General features: G+C 42.2%; 1 protein-coding gene across 2 annotated transcripts in view; it reads left to right on the top strand.

Moving 5' to 3' along the window:
• TMEM178B (transmembrane protein 178B) overlaps nucleotides 1-23,335 on the top strand; it is a 213,430-nt gene that overhangs the window by 164,442 nt on the left and 25,653 nt on the right. The gene's annotated exons all lie outside the window — the stretch shown is intronic.

Here is a 23,335-nt window from a genome sequence, read left to right on the forward strand (position 1 = left end):
GGTAAGGTTGGATGAAGATACAGGTGGCTCTGGGGCTGTTTTCCCTGGAAGACTTAGAAGACATGATCCATGTCATCACAGCCTCAGTAAAGAACCGTGGTATTGTGACAAGAACATAATTAAACATCTCTCATGTCCCATGAATGAAACAAGGAATTACTGTCCATGACATTGCAACAATATCCAGGCAAACGCAACCTCTGTCCCACCTCTGGACAGGGGTACATGACTTTTAGAGAAAGCCTATCAAACTGGAGTGAGAAGGGCTTTCTCTTTCCCCATCCATTTTTTTTTTAACAGCCATGGGCTGGAAAACAGCAGACAAGACTTGGATTCTAACACTAGGTCAGTATCAGTAAGAGCTTTACTTCCCTCCAGCCTCTGTTGGTTGGCAGTCATCTATTCCCATAGATCAAAGCACAGGAAAAAATGAAGTGAAGGACAAGTGCAAGAGGCTTAACTATCAGTCTCCTGGATTTGTATCAGTCTGTCAGGAGACACATCATCTGCAAGTGTTTTTCCTTTTCCTTTTGGCTGTTTCCTGTGCACAGAGAGCCAGAAAACTTCCTTGTGCAGATAGCTGTTTCCCCCTGCCATCTGGCAGGGTGTACAACACAAGAGGCAATGGTGCTATTTGTCAGGAAAAAAAAGGACTATTTGCTGGATCAGTTTTATGGAGGAAAAGAGAGGGAAGAAGAGAGTGCAGGAAAACCATTTTGTACAATTGACAGGAGAAAGAGAGGAGCTGAGTGAGATAATTTGTCAGGGCAGAGATAGGCTGCTCCTTCCAGGACCCAACAGCTGCCTGCTTAGAATCTGTGTATGAGAAAGGGAGGCAAAGGCAGGAGGAGCGTTTGGGCCTAAACTTTCACAGAGGATTCAAATGACAACTTTTTGAGTTGTGAGAAGATGAGTACAGCAGTATCCAGGAGTCCTTCTGCTGCCCATTGGTGCTGTTCAGGCAACCAGGTGGGGAGGAAAAATTCTGTAAGCTCCTTTACTAGAAAAGCCCTCAGTATGTGGCAGTCCTAGTAGGACTGGGAGCTCTGGATTATATAAACAACACATCCAAGCAGTCCCAGGTGGCCTGTGACTCTTCAGATGGTGTGACAGAGTGGCAGGCATGGCAATCCTTTCTTCTCTCTGCTCTACCCAGCAGGCTCTGGAGACATCAGAGGCTCCACAAATTTCACCATGGTCCGCAAACCAATATGCCAGTCCTGGGTTTTGGCCCACGTTACCAGTAGGCTTCTGTGCTCTTTTTATCCTTCTGTGTTTCCAGTGCACTGAGCTACAGCACAACCCAAATTTCTGCATCACCCTTCTGGCTTGTAACACTGTGCTTCTATTTCAGTGCCTGACTCCCTGGTCAGTGTGGTGATCCTCTTGGTCCATAGGAGTCTGGCAAGGATGGGGGAGCAGATGGTCACAATAACACAATGAGGTTATAGGAAAACTGTCTCTGCTGGGGGCACATTTTTCTCAGATGCACAGGGATGACTGCATCTTGTCACAGCTGAAGAAGAAGGTAGATGAGGATCCAACTGGCTTCCCTTTCAGGACCCACACCCTTTTATCCTCTCAAACCTTTAACATCTTCCCTGCGTGTTTGTATCTCTTCCCACTTGTCTCTCTGGATGGGTGCTGCAGCAGCTCAGTGCTCTGATTCCTGCAGAGTCAGGAGGTGAAGTGCAGAATGCAGACAGAATGGTTCCCCTGGGGCTGGAAAGTCTCTCTCCTTCTCTAATTGTTTCTGACGTTTCACCTGACAGATCCTGAGTGAGCACATCACCCCTGCTTCTGGGGGGTGATAAAATATTTGGATCTCTGAATGGGTAGCTGTGTTCTTTGTCAACAAGAGATCAAAGATGTCAGAACTCTCAAAAAAAAAAAAGCAACACAAAAAAGAGAGACTGAAAAGCAAAATAAATGACAGAGATGGAGAAGAAAGTGAAGTAGAAATAGGAATGATGGCCTGGAGATAGGTGGACAGATGCCTAGCAAACCAGATAGACAGACGGCTGTGGCAGAAAGACAGCATACTTCTTGCTGTTCTTGGGCTGTAATTATCAGCTATTTAGGCACTAAGCCCAGGCAAACCAGTTATTATCAGTATTCAACACCTCTGAGGTGAAGCCCAAAGCAATTAAGGCCCTTTGAGATCTCAGGACCAACTACAATAAGCACTGATTTTAAGCAGAGTGTTTGTGGGGAGGGAGGGATTAGGATTTTTCATTATATAAGAAAGGGGGGGAGGAGGAATCTCTTATTGAGCAAAACAAGTATGAATGGCAAGAGAGCTAGAACCTACACACAGAAAGTGGCTGTTGTTCACATCTTCTCTACTAACAACCCTCATTCTTAAAAGGAGAAATTGCTGTTTGAACTCATTGAGTTCTGAGAAAGCAGAAGTGCTCAGAAATACATCATGAGGAGAGCAGAAACACCATGGTCTGTGAAGGACAGGAGCACCTCACTCCTGTTTTTTTCATTTAATCTGACGTATCTGTACCACCTGAAAAGGTGACGGGACTCATACCATGGGATGGGAGGAAGGAAGGAAAGAAGGAAGGATGTGCACTTTCCTGGGTGGAAGGCTGAAGTCCACAAGCAGGACTGGCCTCTCCTTGGTGTTCATATTTTGCCATGACTAGAAAACCATCCTTCTCCTGATCGGATCCTGTAGTGATAAAAGGCACTTAGTGTGGCATTATAAGACTGTGGCCTCATAGGTTTTTCAAGGAAATACAGAAGAGTATCCTAAAGGAAGCCTTTCAAAGAAACTTTCAAATACTTTGTAGTGTGCATATTTTAGCATTAACAGCCATATATGTGCAGTTGCCACATACACACACAGAGGTAGGTGGTGGCTCAACAGCTGGTGCTGGGCCCTCCTAAGTCAGAAACCTTGGGAAAACATGAAGTCCGAGGCACAAGGAATTCTGTTTGTCAAGACAACCAGAAGTTTACATTTTCTCCTGATCCTGAGTGGCTGCTCACTGCTTTTTGGTCAGAAAATGAAGCATGAGTAACTGAGAACTTGGTGGAGTTATGTTGGGATATTTTCCTCTAGATATTAGGCATGCTTGGGGATGAACAGCAGAGCCAGCAGTTTATTACTAAGGATGCACAAATTAATAGTTTATTTTGGTGCTTCTAATTAGCCCCTCAAGCACAGCACAGAACCTGCTTGGAAAACCCAAGCTTGTAAACTGCTGTTTCACTGTGAAGCCTGTTCTATAGTGAGAATAAAGTGTTTTGAAGAATTCACATGTGTGAAATAGCTGTTAATCCTCCTTGAAACATTTTTTTTATATGCTCCTGGAAAACACCTTCCTTTATACTTTGAGCTGTATTTCTTCTATAAACTTGCTCTTCAAAAATTTCAAGTACAGGAACAGCTGGCACACAGAGTGGTAGGGGAAAGGGAAAAGAGGCAAGAGAGAAAATTCATTTCCCTGGATCCTGAAAAGATTGAGAAGTGAGAAAATCTGGTTGAGTAAAAGAGAGCTGGTTGCCACAGCTGTGGTGAAGGAGGCTCTTTCATCCCACAGCGGTGAAGCTGTGCAGAGAAGGGCCTTGCGATAGCAGATGTTGTGGGGCAAAAATCAACAAGGAAAATACTTCTTTCACCAAAGCAAATTTCAAAAGTTCTTCCAGTGGCGCAAGCAAAGCACCCATAACCGGGAGGTCCACTTCTGGTTTGTGGCAGCTCCCATTTGACTCAAGAAGCGGTAATTAAGGTGAATGAGTTCTCTGATCCACTTATTTATTTGTTTGTTCAACCTGCAGTTTTTCTTGAGGGCTCACAGTCCTGAAGCAGAGCTTTAGAGCTGATTCAGGGAACGATGCTGAGATTTGTTTTCCTTGCAGATCTAACAGCATCACTAAGGACCAAGCGAACAGTGGGGAGCAATGGAGGCACCATGTTCTTTCCATCAGGCTCGGATCAGAGCTCCTGTCTGGGCTGTGCAGCCACTTGTCAGAAACCCGCAGGCTCTTTGCTACACAAATGGTTGGAGATGCTTGAAAATTGAGTGTTTTCTCTCACTGCTTTAATCTTTATTTTATTATTTTTATTTTACCAAGTCCAATGCTTTCTTCCAGGTATTTTGAATACAGCTAGAAATTCGTAGGGTTTGATTGCTTATTTTCTCTTTTACTTTAGATCCTGGCATGGCATCACTATACTGATTGAGATTTATTAGGTTCACGCTGTTGCCTGACCAGTAATAGAGCCCAGTATGTCTTCTTGAGACTGTTCTTCCATTAAATGGAGCCCTGCCCTTCACAGAAGGTGCATATGGCTGCTTTATTTCTTCTTTTGAAGCCTCTGCTTTAGTCATTTTTGAAGAAGATGGCATGACAAGGTGACAGTTGGCTTTTTCTGGTATAACAGTTTTATTGGTTTTAGTCTGGTGATGAGAGAGCTTTTTTAAAAAATGCATATTTAAATGTTGGAGAAGACCTGTGTAAGATGTTTGGAAATGTCATGTCCCCTGGATGCCTTGGTAGACTTTCATAAACAGAGGTGAACCTTTTCTAGGTTAATTCCATGTAGCTTTGTACTGAGTCTGCTATGTGAGGAGATGGGATTTGGAAAGTTTATTGAGTGCTCTGGGAATGCTTATGTGGTACAGACCTGATAAATGAAGCTGGTAGACTGTGTGTCTTCTGTCAACTTTGTGTCTTGATTTATGGAGTTTTCAGTGTTTTGGGCTCCATAGAGCTGAAATTCCAGATCATGCAGGATTTGCCTACTTTAGGCCTGTATCCAAAACTCTTCCCATGTATACTGAAAAGCTTGATATCTTTTGGAGCGGATATTGTTATTTTTTCATTGTTCTGCAAGAAAATGGAGGGAAATGTGTTGTGTTGCATTGCTGGAAGAAAACAAACAAACAAACAAATCCCCAAAACACAAAAGAAAGAAAAGCAAGTTAGGAACGTGTCTTTATTCAGTGGGCTCAGTAATAATTTTAGGTGCTGACTCTGCTGGCAGTTTGATATAATTTTTTTCCCCAGCCTGCCCCTCTCTAGCTTTGTTTGGAAGGAGGCAATGGAGGTTCCCAGTAGCATCCCTTGGAGCTCCAGTCTGCTCCCCATCCCTCCCTAACTCCCTCCCTTCTCCCCTCTACCTCCTCCCCTCTAGCTCTGCCTCTGTGCTGCATGTTCCCTTTTCAAAAAGTAATTTCATGGCTCATGCGCTTAAGATTCCATCAGAAAGTCGAGTCTTTGATCAGGCAGACAGACGCCCTGCTGGGATTTCATTGGCAAATCACAATTCCCTTAATTAAGACTATGTGTCTTTATATCACTAAACTGATTCCAGCTGGGTCCCTGCTCGTTTTACATCCAGACTTACCTAGACTATGGGTTCTCACCCCCTGTGACTCTGGAGGAACAAAAACCATTTGAAGACTTTTCGTTACCAGTCTTTTCCCCCAGCTGCTTCTCCCCACTGTACAGCAGTCGGTGTGGGCTGGGAACTAAACCTCTCCCTCAGCCTTGTTTGCACTCTCTTCCCAATCAGGAGGTATGGTTTTGTGAGGGATTTGCTCTGTTTCTTTCCAGTGCTTGGAAACTGGCAATCAGTAGTAGAAAGTGAATTGAACTTGCCTGATGGTGTTAATTTTTTTTTTTTCCAGAAGCCATGTTTTTACTGAGAGTAAGGAAGATGCTAAAATTCAGCATAATTTTCTCCTCCTTCCCATCTTTCCTTAGCTATCCATTAAAGGTGCAGCAGGTTAAGAATACTCACTTATGGTAATCACGGGTCCTGTATGAGAGAGATTTTGGTGACATTTCTGCTGTGCTGGGCTTGCTTGTTGTGTTAGTCATGCTAAGTTGAGCATTTCTCTGGAGACAAAATAGACAGTCCTGCCTATAAGGTGCGTGGTCTGCTCTGGCCAAGGCAATAATGCTCTGGGGGATCTTCAACAGACAGTGTTTTTCCACCAGTCATCTGCATTTTCCCTTCCTCCTCTTTTAATTTCCTGTCTCCCCTGAGCAGTGCCCGGACACCTTCTCCAGGGATAGGTTCCATAGCAACCTGCTAATGTTATAGGGATGGCAGCTGGCATGGCTGCATCCAGCCTCTGACCCCAGAGCCTGTCTGGGGAGGATTGAAGGAGATTCAGGGCTGGGGCTTCTCAGTGCACTGAGCCCAGTGGTACAACTGTGTTTGCAATGTACCAGAGAGAGAAGTGTGGCTCCTCTGGAGCAAATCCCTTAGGCTTTTTCAAAATCATCAGTGGGGGCAGGAGATGGACTAAAAAACATGCTCACACCTTGAGAAATGTCCCCATAAATGTATTTACAGGTGGGTGCAGTCAGACTCTGCCCTAAGTGTGGGGAAGGGCTGTCCCTGGGTGGAGCCCTCGAGATGCCACCCCCAGGCTCTGACCATCGCTACAAGTGACAGTTCTGTGGCCAGGAAACCTGGCTGCTGGCTCAACAGTGGCACATGGGAGGCTGTTGGCTGCTTATGCAGTCGTGTTTAAAATTAACAGACAGCAAGCAGGGCAGCTTTAATGGCCAGCAAACCCTGACCTGGCAATTCTGAAGCTGAGCTGCCCTCTTAATAAATGAATCCAGAGTCTAGACTCAGAACACATTCTCTTCCACAGACTGATGCATCTTCTAATTTATCATGTGGAGTTCTTTGCTTGAAAATGCCTACTTAATGATGTGCCTGCAGAGCTTCAAACCCTGTCCTGAGAATGGAGTGACTTTGTTTGGGCTAAAGCTTGACTTTAAAGGAGCTTCATTTTAAGGGCATGGTGTATTTCCTGCTGTTACTTCCAGCAAGACAAGTTTCTGGTTCAGTCAAAAAGGCTCCTGCCTGAGCTGAACCTTATTTTGCTCTTCACATGATAATAAAAATATTCACTGAAAACATTAATAGGACTTTACACTTAGATGGGTTTTTGATTTGAGGGTTCCAAAGCTCTTTTTAATAAGAATTGCTGATTATGCTCCATAGTAAAACTAGGTTGGATCAAAAGGGGTTGAGAATCTCTGTTTTGTTTGAGACAGAACAAAGGTATCCCAAATGTACAGATAGTACATTCTGTGAGTAGAAAATGAATTTTATAAGCTTTATAAATAACTTGATAATTAATTTTTTTTAAAATTAATTAAAAATCTCATTCTATTTAGAATGTTAATATGTATGTTTATCTTTGTCTTCTCCCAGATCATCTTAATGGAACAATAGAGACATATTAAACTTATAGTTTATATATAGTTAAAATTAATTGAAATCTTGCTCATAGGGTCTTTGTAAAGAAATTAGGATGTAATTAAGCTAAGTTGTTAATGATGCCTAGATGCTGTAGTGATCAGGGTCTGTGCCAGACTTGGGTCGCTTGGATTTGCAGACAAAGGAGCCCAAGTTGTTGCTGTGTTTCCTTTGTGGCTCACTGAACGTGGCAGGACACTGGTCTGCAGGCACTTGATAGCACTGGGGATGTCCCTTCCGTGAAGGAGGGGATCCCATTGGCAGGGATATGCCAGGACTCAGAAAACCACCATGCCTTGGGGATGGCTACCTGTGGCTGGAGCACTGCCTCTGGAAGAATGGAGCCTGCACAGAGACACTGAGACTCATCTGAGCATCCTCTGCACCCCTTGTTGAGTGTTGGGCTCATATGTAGGGCCCTAGATAGAAACACTGCTCAAAGGGGAAAAGCCAAAATCACGCATGTGGTCTGGGTGTGTGACACTACAAGAACACAGTGAACATGTCCTAAAAAAGTTAAATTAGGAGGAACAATATAAAGTTAGTACTTCAGGACATCAAGCCCTTAGAAATATCATAAAGTAGGATTCTCTTGGGCTTTCTCATGCCTCTCTATAGGTGTGATTTGAAAAAAAAAAAAGAAAGCACAGTAAAAAAATTGCAAAGCAAAGCATCAAGTGCTGTTACAGTTAAGAGTATCAGTAACTTGACAATAAAAAATAGTAGAGGACAATATTTAACTGCACAAATTCCGGATATTCATAGCTGACTTCATATATAACAGAAAGCAACTGCACTGAGATAAGAAATTCAGAGATAAGGTACCCAAACTGTCTTACCTTAGCCCTGAAGAGATACCACAAAGGGAGGAATTGGAAAATCAGTGATAATACATTTTACCAACAATTTAAATCCCATCTGGGACTATAGAGACTGAAGTCATTCTTGTCCACACTGAACCATAATCATTGCATCTGTCCACTGACTTCCCTAATATTTTATTTTGACCTGATAAGGAATCTAATACCTGACTACAGCTTTTCACATGTCTTGAAAGTCACAGGGAGGGTGTTAAGATGTGTCAGCCTTGTGAGAGAGAGAAAGGAGATGGGAGGAAATTATAGGGGAATGTTAGGAAGGAAAGGGAGGGGTGTGTGTGTGTGTGTGGGTGTGTGTGTGTGTGTGTTAAGAAAGGAGAAGTGAAAGACAAGCAGAGAAGGGCAGATTGAGAAAAGGAGGGATTTGTACCAGTGATGGGAATGAGGGACAGATAGAAGGGAAGGTGGGAAGATGGCTGGAGGCGCAGGTCACCAGCTGTAGAGGGAAGGGTGTTATATTTTCTTAAAACACAGATATTGAATGGAGTTCTGGACTCTGATAAAATGCATCTCATCTTTTGGTGCATGAGCATTTGGCAGAATAGGTTATTTTAAGGTGCAGGTCATAGTTGTCTGAGACACAACTGTCTGCCTTGTGCTGTACTGCTAACTGCCAAGGGAAAAAGGGAGACAAATCCTGCCTGTAGCCTGGTGGAGTACAGTAGAAGTGAATCCTGGCCCCAGTGTGCATAGCTTCCTGAAACAGTTTGAGTTTTCTGTTTTGTTTTTTTCTTATGTCACATACATGAGCACTACACAACCAGGAAGAAAACTCTTCTTTCCCAATCAAAAGCTATTTTTTCCACCTCTCACAAGAGTGTTTACTATATCTGTCTGCTGCTCTGTACTGGATTGAGGCTTGTGTTTTGATGTGCAAACATTGCTATGCAATGCAATCTTTTCTTTCCCTTTCAGCATTTCATACTGCATGAAGAGATCAAAGAGGTTAAGTGAATTAGGGATCTCCTAACCACAGCTTTTTGGAAATGTGTGACTGCTAGCAATGCACAGTGGGCCCTTCCCTCCATTTGTTCCCCCTCCTTCACATATGTACCCACCAAAACTTCAAATGCTTTATCAGATCTAGGGAGACCCATTAGGAAGTGAGCAAATCAGCCAATACAGATGAACCAAGACACTTCTTAAAAGTGAGAAAATGTGATACAAGGATTTCAGATCCCAAATCAGTTGAGTCACTCATGTGGAGGCACAAAAATGGAACCATATGCTGGCTCAAAAACAAAGTATTTGAGATTCAGTTCTGGTTTTACCACCACTGTCAAAGCTTGGCTTCCCAGTTTAGCTTTCTCGTTCCTGCCAGGGATATTATTAGCCCTCTGCCACTGCTCAGGTGCTGCACTGATGGACAGGGCTATTGACATAAAAATACTTTCTGGCTGGAAAGGCAAAGTGAATAAAACAGCGTGGTAGCAGAGCTGCAGGTGGCTTTTAAAAGTTTTTCAGCAAAATGAACAACAGTTTATTTTGGAGCAGCCAATAGAGTTTTGGCTGAATTGAGCTGCTTTGATTGTCATAACACTTTTGAATCTTTTTTCTTTTAAATGTAAATGCAATTTTAAAAAAGGCTGTTTGAAATGAAAAGTCAGAAGCTTTATAATAAGAAAATGTCCATATGAGACCTTTTGGATTTTTTTATATGGAGCATATCAATATTTTTAAGTGATACTTAATTTTCCCTCTTTTTTGACATCTCAAAAACAATAGAAAGGCAGAATCAAGCAGGTAACTGCACAGACACGTGTCATTGCTTTTGGGGTGCTCTGTTGATAAGGAGATGTGAGGCTGTCCCTCAGAGAGGACAGCACCCAGCCAGGCCCACATGTGTCCACATGCAGTACCACAGCCCCTAGGGAGTGTGAGGAAATTGCCAGGGTAGGTTTCCAGTCAGCTTCCAACTTGTGTTAAAAACCTCTCTGATCTACATCAGAATCACAGACTTGGTCTTTAAGGTGAACTTATGAGGCAAGTCATATAGTATGATGAATTTCTGACTTTGGAGTGCTGCCACCAGATCATCATCCACTGAAAGAGACAGGACAATTGTGCCTTCCCCCCAAAAAAAGAGTCCCTGAGATGGAGGTGTTGTAATGCCATGCATCCTACATTGGTCTTTCTAACTCAGAAGCTTACTAAGGCTCTCTTCTGGAGAATAGAAATTAAATGTGTTTTATGGAGCAGGTTTTTTTCATTTATCTATCTGGTCATTTCAATATGGTTTTGAGTAATTAAACTTTATGTGGAACTCAATGAAATTGCTCTAGATTTCCACTAAGTCAAGGATCTGACTAATACAGGGATAGTTCTTTTTGTTCACAGTAAAACTAGAAACTGTCTCATGGCATGTTCTTCTAGCTCATTGCGTGGTTTTGTGAAACTGCTGTCAAACATGGTATTTATTAGGGTTGTGCACAAATACCTAATGTCGTGAACACGCTGCATACATACATTAATGTCACATTCAGGTGGCAAAACATTTATAACTGTCACCGCTTTCCCTGTCTCTCTTCTTGCCTGTCTCCAAACACATAATCAGCCCTGCTCCTCGCTGATTGATGAGGTAGGTGGGGGATGGCCACATTTGTCCTCATGTTGTTGTGCATTCTGCGGACTTCAGAGAGAGAGGTGCACAGGGACCTTTGTTTTTGGGAGTGTTGAGTGTATAACAACAATAATCCACCGTTTAGGATGATAGTTGAAAAAGGCATGGTATGAAGGAACACCACCAAGGTCTGTTGGTGGTGTTGTGGGGGAATGGTTTGTTTGGTTTAGGTAATCTTAGATAATTTGCTAGAATATATACTGGTATCCTCAGGAACGTGGGCTCTTCCATTCTGTTTGCCATGCAAATATCAGTCCCTTCAGAGACCTCAAGCCACATCTCAAGGTCTCACACCACTCTGTCAGACTGAGCCAGAGTGCTGCCCGCAGGACTCTGTGGCACTAGCAGCACTCCCTGTTCTCCTTAGCAAACATCAAGGGGTGCAGTGCTTTCCATGAAAAGGTAACAGATCCTGTGAGATCACATGCAGCTCCAAGATTGCTCAATCTCCTACCCTGTCAGTCAGTGCATGGGGGCTGTTTAGACTGGACAATTTCCATTAGCATGTCATTTCTCAGAAAATCTCCCACAGTTCCCTGTTTGGTGTGGGCTTGTGAAATTATAGCAGCAGCAGAACTGCTGATATGAGCCAAAGAAAAATCTGCTGCTAATCAGTGCTCCCACTGCTGCTGCCATCAGGGAAGCCTGTGCAAGGACAGGTCTTCCTGAAAAAGCATGAGTAGCAGCATGGGAAGTCAGGGAAGGAAATTAAGCTCTCTGGGGAGTGGGAACTGGGTGCTGGGACAGGGAGGACCTCTGCAAAACTGAAAACAAGCTGACTTTAGGAGAAAACTGTGGCTAAGCACCTACAGGCTGTTCTATGCCAGTGGTATTGCTAGAATAAGCTAAGGAGTCATTCTGTCCCACGCTATGTGTGGAAACCCTACCTGCTTGCAGTCCTGTGGTCAAATAATGACTTAGTTCCCACCTTTTTTTTTTTTTTTTTTTTAATGAGGCACCATTGTCTCACATGCCAAGTTGGATCCTACCATCTGTTTTAGGTGAAGGAATGTGTTGCCAAAATCAGTCAGAGCTATGTATACTGGCTTTGGAAGCAGCTCCATGCTGTTTCCCAAAGTCTGACACGTAAATGGCTTCAAATCAAGCTCACCATAGTTAAATCCAGAGTGCTCTTTGTCACAACTGCTGGACACTCTGCACTTCTGACCTCCATCATCCTCCCAATTCCATCAGGTGTAACCCCACACAAATGTCACGCTGGGAGCAGTCACCTGTGTCCTGCAGCTGCATCAAGCACCCATGTGTGCTCCAGCCTTGGCCACAGTCCCCTGCCTATCACCTGACATTATTTCAAAAAGGTCTTAGAGTTCACATTCCCCATGAGCATGGTTAATACACTGGTCCAGCCACTGCCCTGCAGTTATTTCTTCAACACAAAAATGCTTCAGGGAAAATGTTTTGAAAAAAGAGTCTGTCTGACATTTTCCTCAGGCTTACTGTCCTCAGTCTGTGCAAAGGCTCAGCTTTCTGAAGTTGTGTTTTCAGTGTCAGCCCACCTCCACCAGCTGGCCAGCGGATCCCACTGCCCTTGCTTTGGGAGTATTTTAAGGTTTGTTAGAGCTCCTTTGGCTCCAAATTTGGCTCTGAGTTTCTGAATATGGAAAGAGTATGCTCCATTTCAGCTGCAAGCTTCACTATGCTTGTCTAGACCCTTGTGATGCCTCTCTGACTGGCGTTCCAAGAAGACCCACATTGTCCTAAAGAAAATTCAATAAACTATTATCTTTTAGTGCTAATTTTCCATCTCTGGTTAGCCATGTACAGCAGCTGTACCATTACAACACATGACTATTTACATACACAAATACTGCAAACACACCTTCCTATTTTCCACCAAGGGCATCAGTGCACCATCATAAAAGCCATAGTCCTCTAATTTCAGGAGAAAAGTTATTTCAGTGTTGCTGAAATGGGAATCAGAAGGAAGTGGACAGATTACAGCACCACTTACTTCATCTCCTATCAGTAACTGCCTGGCAGCAGAAACTGGACCTATTCAGCTGAAAGATTGGCTCTCCTAACTAGGGTTAATTAACCACCTGAATGAACTGCTAAGTGTAACATTCTTCTTTTCTTCATCTTGTTACATGATGATTGGACCTCTTTCTGGAAGTTAATTTTCAATATATGTAATTTGAAGAACATGGTTGTGATACAGGCACCAAGTGTCTGACTCAATCTGTGAACTGTCAGTGATTTCTACAGTGTTACTTTGAAAAGTAAATTCAAAGACACCCCACAAAACAGTGTCAGGAAATAGTTGTTTCTCTACAGCTGGTCACCCCTGTGGAAATATTGAAGATTCCTTGTTAAAGCAGCTGCTGAATCCTGTGATATCTGATATTAACCAGACAGTTTGTACAGATTGAGGAACATGTCCCATTTCCCTTCTGCTAGGAAAGACTTCTAAATTTACCGTGTGAGAAGAATTTATTAGGAGGCATCTCAAGCTAGACTGGGCTTAATAGGTGCCTAAGGCTTTTTTTCCAATCACATATTTGCTGGGGTACTCCAGCTGTGGATGTGCTTTTCCTTTTTGCTGTGTGTAACATCTGTGCAGTGGGCTTTTGTTTGGCTCTTTGGTGGTTTTCTTCTCCTTCCCCCAAGCTGCTCTGGCTGCTTACCCAGCTTTTTACCAAATTGCAAATTTATTTTCCTTCTGCTTTTGGCAGGCCCATATGTGGAACTGTCAAAATGTCACTGGCGTCAGTTGTGAAAGGTTAGTGCCACATTATAGTCAGTGAGCTTATTAACACAGAAATGATTGGGTTTTGGAGAGAGGCAGGGAAGGACAAACGAGAATCCATTTTCCAGACACCTGCTTTTTCTACAAAACATTTCTTCTTGTCACATATATATTTTCAGAAAGTGGTAACCATCTGCATAGGAGAAACATCAGTTGGAGACCCATGAAGAATAAGTCTTGTTTTTGTGAGATTCCAGCAAGCTGGGAGAGGGAGATGGAGAGGCAATGGGGGCAAGTTGGCCAAATTAATTTGAGTGTTGAGTGTCAACAGGTGTTTATTTTCACCAATTCAGTGACTAAAGATGAGATCATACTGCAAAAATTTGGTCTGATGAAAACCCAGTGTCAAAGTGGGAAAAGGTTCTTCCATGATACCAGCTTGGCCCTGTAAGTTTCCAGTTTCTCTCCCCAAGTTATAGATATGCCTGTATTTAGGTGAGACCTACTGTTTTGCTTATTTACAACTTTGTGCTTTTTTTGGATTTAATCAGAATGAGTTCCAAATCACCATTGAAAAAATTCCCATATTGCAGTTTTTATCTGTCCAAGGGCTTTGTAGGGCTTCTGGGACTACCACTGCAGAGAACCTAGCTGTCAGCCTTCAATGTATTAATCTTCAAAACAGCCTGCTGAGGTGAGATTTTTCCAGTTTATGAGAACTGAGACACAGAAAGCCTGACTTTCTGTGGTTTTTGAGGAGGTGTGTGTCTGTTTTCTAGATGGTGTCCTGAAGCCAGAGAGGTGTCTAACAAACCTGCAGAAAGTTTGATTCTCCAGCTGAGAATGGGGACCTGGTGACATCCCCAGTGGAATGGGCATTGCGGTGGGAGGTGGAGCCCTGTGGTCATGGGTGCCATGTCTCCAGGACCAGGCAGGATGGACCCCTCTTGGTCCTGACCCTGGTAGCAGGCTGGACTGCCTCCTGCAGCTCTCCTGGACAAAATCTGAGCTCAGAATCAGGGGTTTGGTCAATCAAGCGACCATCCCCCACTTCTCTCTTGTGCCAAGCAGAATTTTAAAGTACTTCCAATTTCTCTTTTTAGCACGCACAAAGAAAAAAGAAAAAAATTAATAATCATCTATAAGAGAAGTTCTTTTCAGACAAATGGGAAAGCATTCAATGCTGATATATATTTTTCTCCACATTTAAATGGTATCTATTTAAATGCAGATTTTCTGGTTTCATATGTGGAGCTCGGAAGAAACGCCTTTCAATTTAAATGTTAATAGAAGAGTAAACTTCAAAATCAAAATTTCTCCATAAGGGACAGTGTTTTTTCACAGCTCTGTCTTTCTCTACTTCTTTCCTATTTCTCTTCCATCCTCCTTCCTTTCTTCCTACACCTCAGCCAGCCTCACTTGTATTAAATAGTCTTTTTAAAAACAAGAATACACCTTTCAGAGTTCCTGAATGAAAATGTTTATTGCTGGGATCTGTGGAATGAGTGTGTTTGAGCAGAGGGTTGGGGCACTGATAAAGCAGAGATACTATCCCTCTACCTCCAGCCTTCTTCATGCTGGCCATTTATTAAGCGTGCTGCTCTGAATGCTTTGTTATGCTCAGGCTTGTGCAGTGGTTGGGGCAGGGGATGAAAAGAAAGGAAAACCTTTTAGCATAATATTTTAGTTGCTCCTGATTGTGAGCAAAGCTTTGGTGCTGGGACAGGCAGCAGAGGAGGGAAGTCAAACACAGAGGGAAATAGATAAAACAAAAGTTCTGTTACCAAGTCTCTTTCTTTCTGTATTACCTCTCCTGCTCCTCCTCTGCTCCATTGCTGCATGTTTCCAACTTCATTTATCTTTGGAAGAAGCTTAGGGTAAATCTGCTTTTTACAAAAAGCACTTAACACTGTCTGATACTGGAATTCTACATATAACTATGGGTTTTGCCTCTTGTCACACTCCATTTCTCATCTTTAAGGTTTTCTTTAATTTTTCTCATCACTCTTCAACTATCCATCTGTTTTTGTGCACTCTTCTTTCCTCACTGAAAGAAAAGGTTTTTCTTCTGCTTCTTTCTGGCCCTGATGAGCCTTATTCAGCTTTGCAAGAAATGGTTCAAGAGATAATAACTGAAGATTAAATCTTAATAAAATTCCATGTGATTAGTAGATATGTTGATACTGTGATGGTGACCAGCATATAAAAAACAGACTGTAATAAGGCAGAATCTGCTCACAGCAGAAGAGCAATTCTGTAAACTAAATAAAATAACTAATATATAGAATAGCCTAGATTATTTTCATGCAAATGTTACTGTATGTTATTATTATCTGAATGCCTATGAAGAAAAAGTGGTAAACTGGCTTCCATGGCCCCCCTGGGAGACAGGAGAAAGTCTGATTTTCAGAGGAAAGCTTTGGAGTGCCCAACCCTCCCACTGATTTCAGGGAGAGCGGAGCTCACAGAGCTCTTCACTGATGCTCAGTTCCTTGCCCCAAGGCATCTCTAGGTGCCTGTGACAGCCTGGCAGCAGGGCTGTGTGGTGAAGCATTGCCTCCTGTGCACTGCACCCTGTGGAGGCACACATGGAGTATTCAGTCTTGGTGGTGTCAGACCATCACTTCTCACCAGCACTGAGAGCACTTCACTGTGGAGGGAATCACCTTTGCCCTGAATTCAGAGCCCACCACAGATTTCTTCCAGACCATTGGAGAATGCAGGGAAACTTCCATTTAGAAATGGGCTTTCCACCTGGCCTCTCCCACTACCCCCAGGGGTGGAGGTGCTGGGAGCAGGGAGATAACACCTCACATGCTCCAGGAAGTATCCCTCTGGTCAGGCTAATGCGATGCTGAAGGACTGTGTTGTCCTTCCACCCCATCAAGATCATACTGTGGTGTGGCTGTGGTAGCTCCAGGTAGAAGTCACCTCCAATAAGAGATGACCAGCATAAAGAAGTGTGTATTACCTGAGTTTTTCAAAAGTACAGGATGGAAGAAAAATGAAGAAGGCACAACTTTGATGTCATAAAGTCCCAAAGTCCTCACTGAAATTGAGCAGAAGCCTATTTCAAATGCCTCTGAATTTTTGACACCTGCATAATCCATGGAAGCTGTGTAATGAAAAGCCTCTTAGCTTGGTCACAACTGAGAAATGTTTGCTTTGTGTGGCCTCACCTAGCAGGAGCAGGAAGGATTAAAGTTATGAATATGAAGAAGAGTGGCCAAAATTGCAGGTGCCTCAGACTTCCTTTTTTCTGTGGAGAGAGGGAAAAGAGGGATGAAAGGGTTGACTGGGCAAATTGCAAGTGTACTCTGCTGGGACCAAAGCTTGGAAATATTCCTAGATGATCATATATTGCAGAGCTGAAATCAAGGATAGTAAATCTGGAGAGAGAAAGACTCTCTAAGATCAGCTCTTGAACATCACTGAAGAAATGTAAATTATCAGCTTCAGGTACTTTCTGATAAAATCTCATGGGAACCAGAGAAGGAGAGGGAACCGTGTGGAGTAGGGAATGTAGAATAGGGTGTGACAGAGTAAAGTTGAGTTGAACGATGCTTTGGCATAGGCTTAGCTACTCTGGCCCATTAGATCAGGGGTTGTAAGGGCAAAGCTTTTCTTCCTACCCTGCTGTCACTCAGAGCTGAGTAGCAACAAAACAGATACCAAAAATATGCCTTTTCTTCTCTGGCCAAATTTTCTTTTGGAGGCTAAGGAAAGTAGGATTGGAGCAAAAGGCTGAACCATTCTATGGGATGGTATTCAGAGCCATCTTTCTCCCAGAACATGTCTTGCACCTTCTACAGTGGAACTGCTTCAGATGTGTTCAATTCCTGCTGTACAAATGTCCCCTTTATGCACTGAACTCTCTGATATCCATATCATAAAGTCTCTTGAAGACAAATAGATCTTTTTACCCTCATGAGACACTTCTTCTCACCCTTTTCTGTGCTGTACTTAAACAAGCTCTCCTCTCCCTCTCCCTCTCCCTCTCCCTCTCCCTCTCCCTCTCCCTCTCCCTCTCCCTCTCCCTCTCCCTCTTCCTTCCCTCCTCTCCTGCCTCCTTACCATCTGGGGCTTTTCTTTTGCCTCTTCTCTGCTCCACATGAGGAAAAGGCAAGAATAAAATCAGAACTTGTTATTTGAGCCCCAGATAGTGCCTTCAGCCACTGCAGAATTCCTCAGGTCCATGTAATTTTCCCCAAATAGTGGAGGAATTGCTTTCAGACAGTAACACCAGTATATGACCTGGTCTGGGAGTTTCCCTTTTCTCTGGTGTTTTATGACAGTTCACCAGAGATAAGAAATTGCAGTGTCATGTGGGGTTTGCTATCTGCCAGCATAAACCTCTGAAGGTGTCAGCCTTTGTAAAAGACATGACTTCATTCCTCCCTTGATAAGTTATTCACCTAACTCTGAAATTGTGGGATTTCTGATGAAGGAAGGCAGACTGAAGTGCCAGCAGTGCATAGCTGGCACCTTCTTTTTGTGATTGTTTCTGTTTTAAATAACTGTAAGAACACTTAAGAACTTTGATGGAGGGAATCCATATAGATGGCCTGTTCTGACAAGAATAAATCAATCTCATTATGTCCACTCTCCATACACCTCATCCTCAGGGACATGTGAACTAGCACAGACCACAGCCAGCTTGCAAAGCTTCCTATCAGCTTTTCCATGTAGGCGGGTCCAGACATTGCTGGCAATCAAACAACTTATCACACAAATAACAATCTCTAGTCAACAGAAGGGAATGGGATTTTGTTGCTTAGGAGAAATTATGCATGTGTGTTATAAAGGCCATTGTACCTCCTGAGATATGAAGGCTCACTTCAGCCTTGACAGAGATGCTTTCCCTTTTTGTGAGGGCCTTCTGCTGTTCTTTCTCAGCTTTCAGAGAACTGTGCTTTAGTGTATGTTTGTGATGTGCATATTTCTGGTGCAGGCACTTACATGTAAATGTAATCTACTGTTACTTTAGTTGAAGTGGGTTGTACTCATTGAGATTGCATTAGAGTAATCTTTAAACTGAGGACTGGGTTACCACATGATCCAGTGAAAGGCACTCAGAGATTTTAACAGTCTCAGGTAGACTAATACATATTTCTTTTCTTATCTCTTCATACCTGAAGTGCAAAGAAAAGATTAAAACCCTCAGCCTCTATTTGCCAACCTCATCCAAAATACAGTTTTAAGCTCTGCAGAGAGAATAGTGAGAGCCAGAAGATGCCACTGAAAATCACCTGCATTAACACTTACTTGTTCATTGTAGCTGGGAGCTGCTGGGCTGGCATTCAATAAAAGACATGTCTGTCCAACTCTATCTTGCCCCCGCTGAAGTTTCAGGGTGAGATAAGAGAGGGATTATGTTAGAGAAAGATACCTCTGTGCTGCTGATTCTTTTTAAGAGAAGTAATTTAAACAAAGCTCAGTGAAATCTGGTAAATTGTGCTCTAGGGCTGTGTGCAGTTCTTGAACAGTTTCCAATATATACACTTGTTTGGAAAAGGAAGAAAAAGGTGTCTTTTCAAGTACAAATGTTGTCGATCCCTGGTAAAGACAAATCAGAGGGAATTTAGTACAGGAGGGAACAGACCAGAGTGACCTGCAACGAAGGATTACACCATCCCAGTCTATTTCTACTTGTGATGTTACTGTGTCCTGACATCTCTTCCTAGACGGCCACAGAAATGCATCTGTGATTTCCTTTTCAATTTTCCTATTTGTTGGGACACCTCAGGAAAGAACTTTTATATACCCAGAATGTCTTCTAAGCTGTTCTAGATATTCTTGATATAGACTTCAAGATGCTTAGTCCCTGCAGACCTTTCTCTCTTGGGAGAAGGAAGGAGGACATGTAGGATGGACTATCTGAAATACTATTTGCAGCAATATTGCTCTTTCTGAGGGTCTGATAAGAAACACTGTAGTTTGATTTGCTAGCAAACACTTGAGAACAAGCAGTTCTGAAAGCAAAAGCTGTGCTGTGTGGTTCAAGGGATGTCCAGAAATCCTGCTAATACAAATTTAGTTTATACACTCTCCACAAACTTTTCATGTAGCTGGGGACATGTTGACTATTCTTGACTTGGTTTCCCCATCTTTCAGAAGAGTCTTATACAGTCCTTCCTGTATGCACTGTGAGGAAAGCAGTCTCTAGTTTTTAGGAAATATTATTGAATTCTGTAGAAAGGAAGATAGATATCAACAGGAAGACTGAGCCCTTGCTTTAGAAAGATGACTTGCAATTTCAAGGAAGAGAACAGAATCTCAGAAGTAAAAAAGGCATATTGAAATTTTTAAAAAGCAAAGCTGAATCAGAACATGTTATGTTTGCAGCTGCTGGTGTGTGAAACTTCTTCCACTATGTGATAACCAGCATGAATTACCTTATTGCTCATAACAAATACAGATGGACAGATATCAGGGTGAAAGGAAGGGCAGGGGCATTTGCAAACTGACAGAGAGAACCTTCCATCACATGTTGCTTGGAAATAAATTACTCTTAATCAGCTTTTCTGGCTTTCTTTATCTTAAGGAAACTTATAGAATTAATATTCCCAGCAAAAAACAAAAATGCTTTAAAGAAATGCATGTTGGTTTATGAGAATCTGTCTATATTGTAAGGACATTGTCTAAAATGCTAATGTGTCTCTTTTCATCATGATTCACAAAACTTGTGCCTTTCAAATTTATCATTTCATCTTCCATCATGGGACTTAGATTACTCTATTCTTTGTCCCTTCTCCAATGTTATCAGTCAAGAAGTTTGTTGTTCCCAACCTACCTGTATTCCTTTCTTGATGATCCACGTTACTTTTGAGCCAGGATTGAGTTCCCTGCCTTCTACATGCAGCAGCATCTGTAGTGGTGCTAGATATGAAAAGTCCCCCAAAGAGAAGATAATTCAGTCATAGCTTTAAGTCAACATTAAAAAAAGAAAGGGATGAAGAAGGTGTTTCTAAAAAATGTGTGGAAAGATAATATTGTGTTTTCACCCCCAAGTGATGTTGGTATCTATGTTCACATAGTAAATAATTGAAACTTGCAGTCATACAGGCCAAGCATTAAAAATTAACTTCTGTGTTTTAGATTATGGAATAAACAATGCAATACATTTCTTATTTTCACCTTGTGGTTACGTTTCTAAAAGTTTGGTTTGCTAGATAGTGGATAAGGGGGAATTCAGTGTCCCTGCAATCTGTGCACTTTGCTACAGTGTGAGGACTTAGAATGGTCTTCCCAGGAGAGGATCAGCTGCAGGACCAGCAAAGCAATGCTCATGAATGCACTGAGATAAGTTTGTTTGCTGTTGCAGCTCCCATTTGGCTGTATAAGATCCAATAATGCATTTTGCTGGCATAGTCACTCCTTCAGTTGATTGGTGTAGTCATGCCATGACCCTGGGATCCTATTACTCAGAGAGGTTTTCAAAAAGAGAAAGAATGTAGAGAACTATTAATTTCATAGACTAAAAATAAATAAAAGCAATTTCAGAAAAATAAACCAAACCCAGAATGTGCTCAAACGTCATAAAGTGGTGTTACATGACAGCATGACCCTTTTTATTTTCACAGTATGCATTCAGGAAGGGTCTTATCAGTGCCAATCAAACTCAGACAAAGCCCCATCAATTTGTACTGATGAGCTATTGTTTATTTATATGCCATTCCTCCATCCTAAATTAGCAGAATGAATTTAGATATTGCCTCGAGTACACAATGCAAATCTTTGCTTTTCTTCTGTCCTTTCCATGTCAAGAACCACACCAACAAACAGTAATCATAAAGAACCCCATTAATAGGATTTGAGTCTGGGGAATATAGGCTTCTATTCTTCTAAATACCCAGAGGGTGATGATTCATTTACATCCATTAAGTACTTTTCCACAAAAGAATCACATAGAGTAGACTTGATCCCAGCACTGACCTCAGCTTCATGTGGGCACAGACAGGTGAGGAGTGCCAGGTGGATGCTATTGCAGGCTGTTGTTGAAACCAATTTTGCAACCCCCTTTCCCAGCACTGTCATTTCCAAGGGCTCCCCTCAAAGGATGTTATGGCAGGACAAAAGCCAAATAGTTTTAAATAGAAAAGAAAGCTTATATTTTATTTGTTTCAGATAATCCCTAGTGGACAGACTTGTGAGGAGCAGATTTGCAACTAGCCTAAGTAGTGGCAATCTTTAAGCTCACTGAACTGTGAGAACTAAGAGTTCACAAAGAAGTTCTATTTGGATTTTGCTGTGTTAGAAAGGAAATTTCAGGATCAATCAGCCTAAAAGGTTGTGGGATACAAATGTCAAAATTTGGCCTAGAAATCTTTGTCCTGCTCCTTTAAGTCTTCTGTTTAATGGCAAAATTCACAGAGATTTTAGCACGATAAACACCATTCCTGAGTCTGGCATACATGTTGTGGGGATGCTTGTGATCCACTCTGGGGCCTATGAAAACTGAGTCCATCAGCCAGTTTTATCCATTGGGGTAGATCTGAGGGGTTCTGGACATCTTTCAGCTGAATAAAGCTATTTAAGCTAAGCTCATTAGAGGCAGGTTGTTTTCATTTGGACAGGCAAATGGTGTTACTTGGAGTCAGCACTCACAAGTTAAATTGCAAGGGGTTTGCAGGGCTGACACAGAGAGCTGTGCGGCACCTTGGAGAGATGTGCTGTGCTGTTATGGAAGATGTACAGGAAACAGTAAACGTTTTATGTTTTCATTTTCAAATTGAGCCCAGGGCCTCATGGACTGAAAAAGTAGGAAGATATTTGGCCATCAGAAATGGTTACTAACACTTACTGCTTGTTTTAGAAAGTGCTTTGAGAAATTCCCAAGGAACAGAGACATTGCCTGGGGGAAGTACAAGTTTCTGCAGGAAATGCTTTTTTTTTCTTGTACTAGAGTTCCTTGAATGTACTCAAATGTGGTGGGACAGTCACAAAACCTAAGACAAAAGTACTTTTAAGATGTGTATCTTGTTAAAAGAACCTGGTTACTCATGGGCTGAAGACCCAGTTATGTTGTCAGAGAGACTCCTTGGAAAATCAGTGATAATCTACAGGAAGAATTACAGCTTCAAGGGAAAAGTTGTGTTCTGCAACTTGATCTTGCATACAAAGTGGCATAATGAGCATGGACCTGAGTAACCTGCCCTCAAGTCATTCTGTCCTAGCATACTGATAGATTTTGTGGACACTTAGCATTTTGGATATGAAGTTTTATAAACCTCTGATTATTGTAATTTATCTATTCACAGAATTTATTGAATTTGTGTTGTGGATATTGCGGGTCTTCATATCTACTGTAGGAAAAGCATAAAAAATAACAGAAACTGAGACATAGTCAAAGGCCAGCCAAGGAGAAAAGCTGCCATAGAGACTGGTGGATGATTCACAGTTTTCAAATCTTCCTTCTCTGTCATAAGCATTCTGTTTCTTGAGGGAAAAAAAAATAAAAAAAAATCATTGCTGTACAAAAACAAAGTTTCAAGAAGGAAAAAATGTTTAGAGAGTTGACTTGGCTGGAATTTTCTTTGCTCATATACTCTGGATATATCAATGCTTAAACTTTTTATGTGTGCATAAAGAGGGGACAGGGAATAATCAAATGTTAGTGAAGGTGCCCCCATCTGTTTCATTACATGAGGGTGTGAAGATGATCTTTAGCTCACATAGTCCTTGCTCTTTCAGTTGCCACGTGGTCTCAGTGCCCAGATTTCACATTCAAACAAACTGTGAAGAATTTTTTTTCCCAGAACATGCAGGAAGAGGATTCTCAGCAGTCCCATAGTCCCATCCTTTTTGCAGAAGGCAAATATGCAGCATAGCCAGGTCTTCATTTAAGTATTCCTTTCATTAAGACTTGGAAACCCTTTTCCTTTATT

This window comes from Passer domesticus, chromosome 5 (genome assembly GCF_036417665.1).
Source record: "Passer domesticus isolate bPasDom1 chromosome 5, bPasDom1.hap1, whole genome shotgun sequence".
NCBI lineage: Eukaryota > Metazoa > Chordata > Aves > Passeriformes > Passeridae > Passer > Passer domesticus.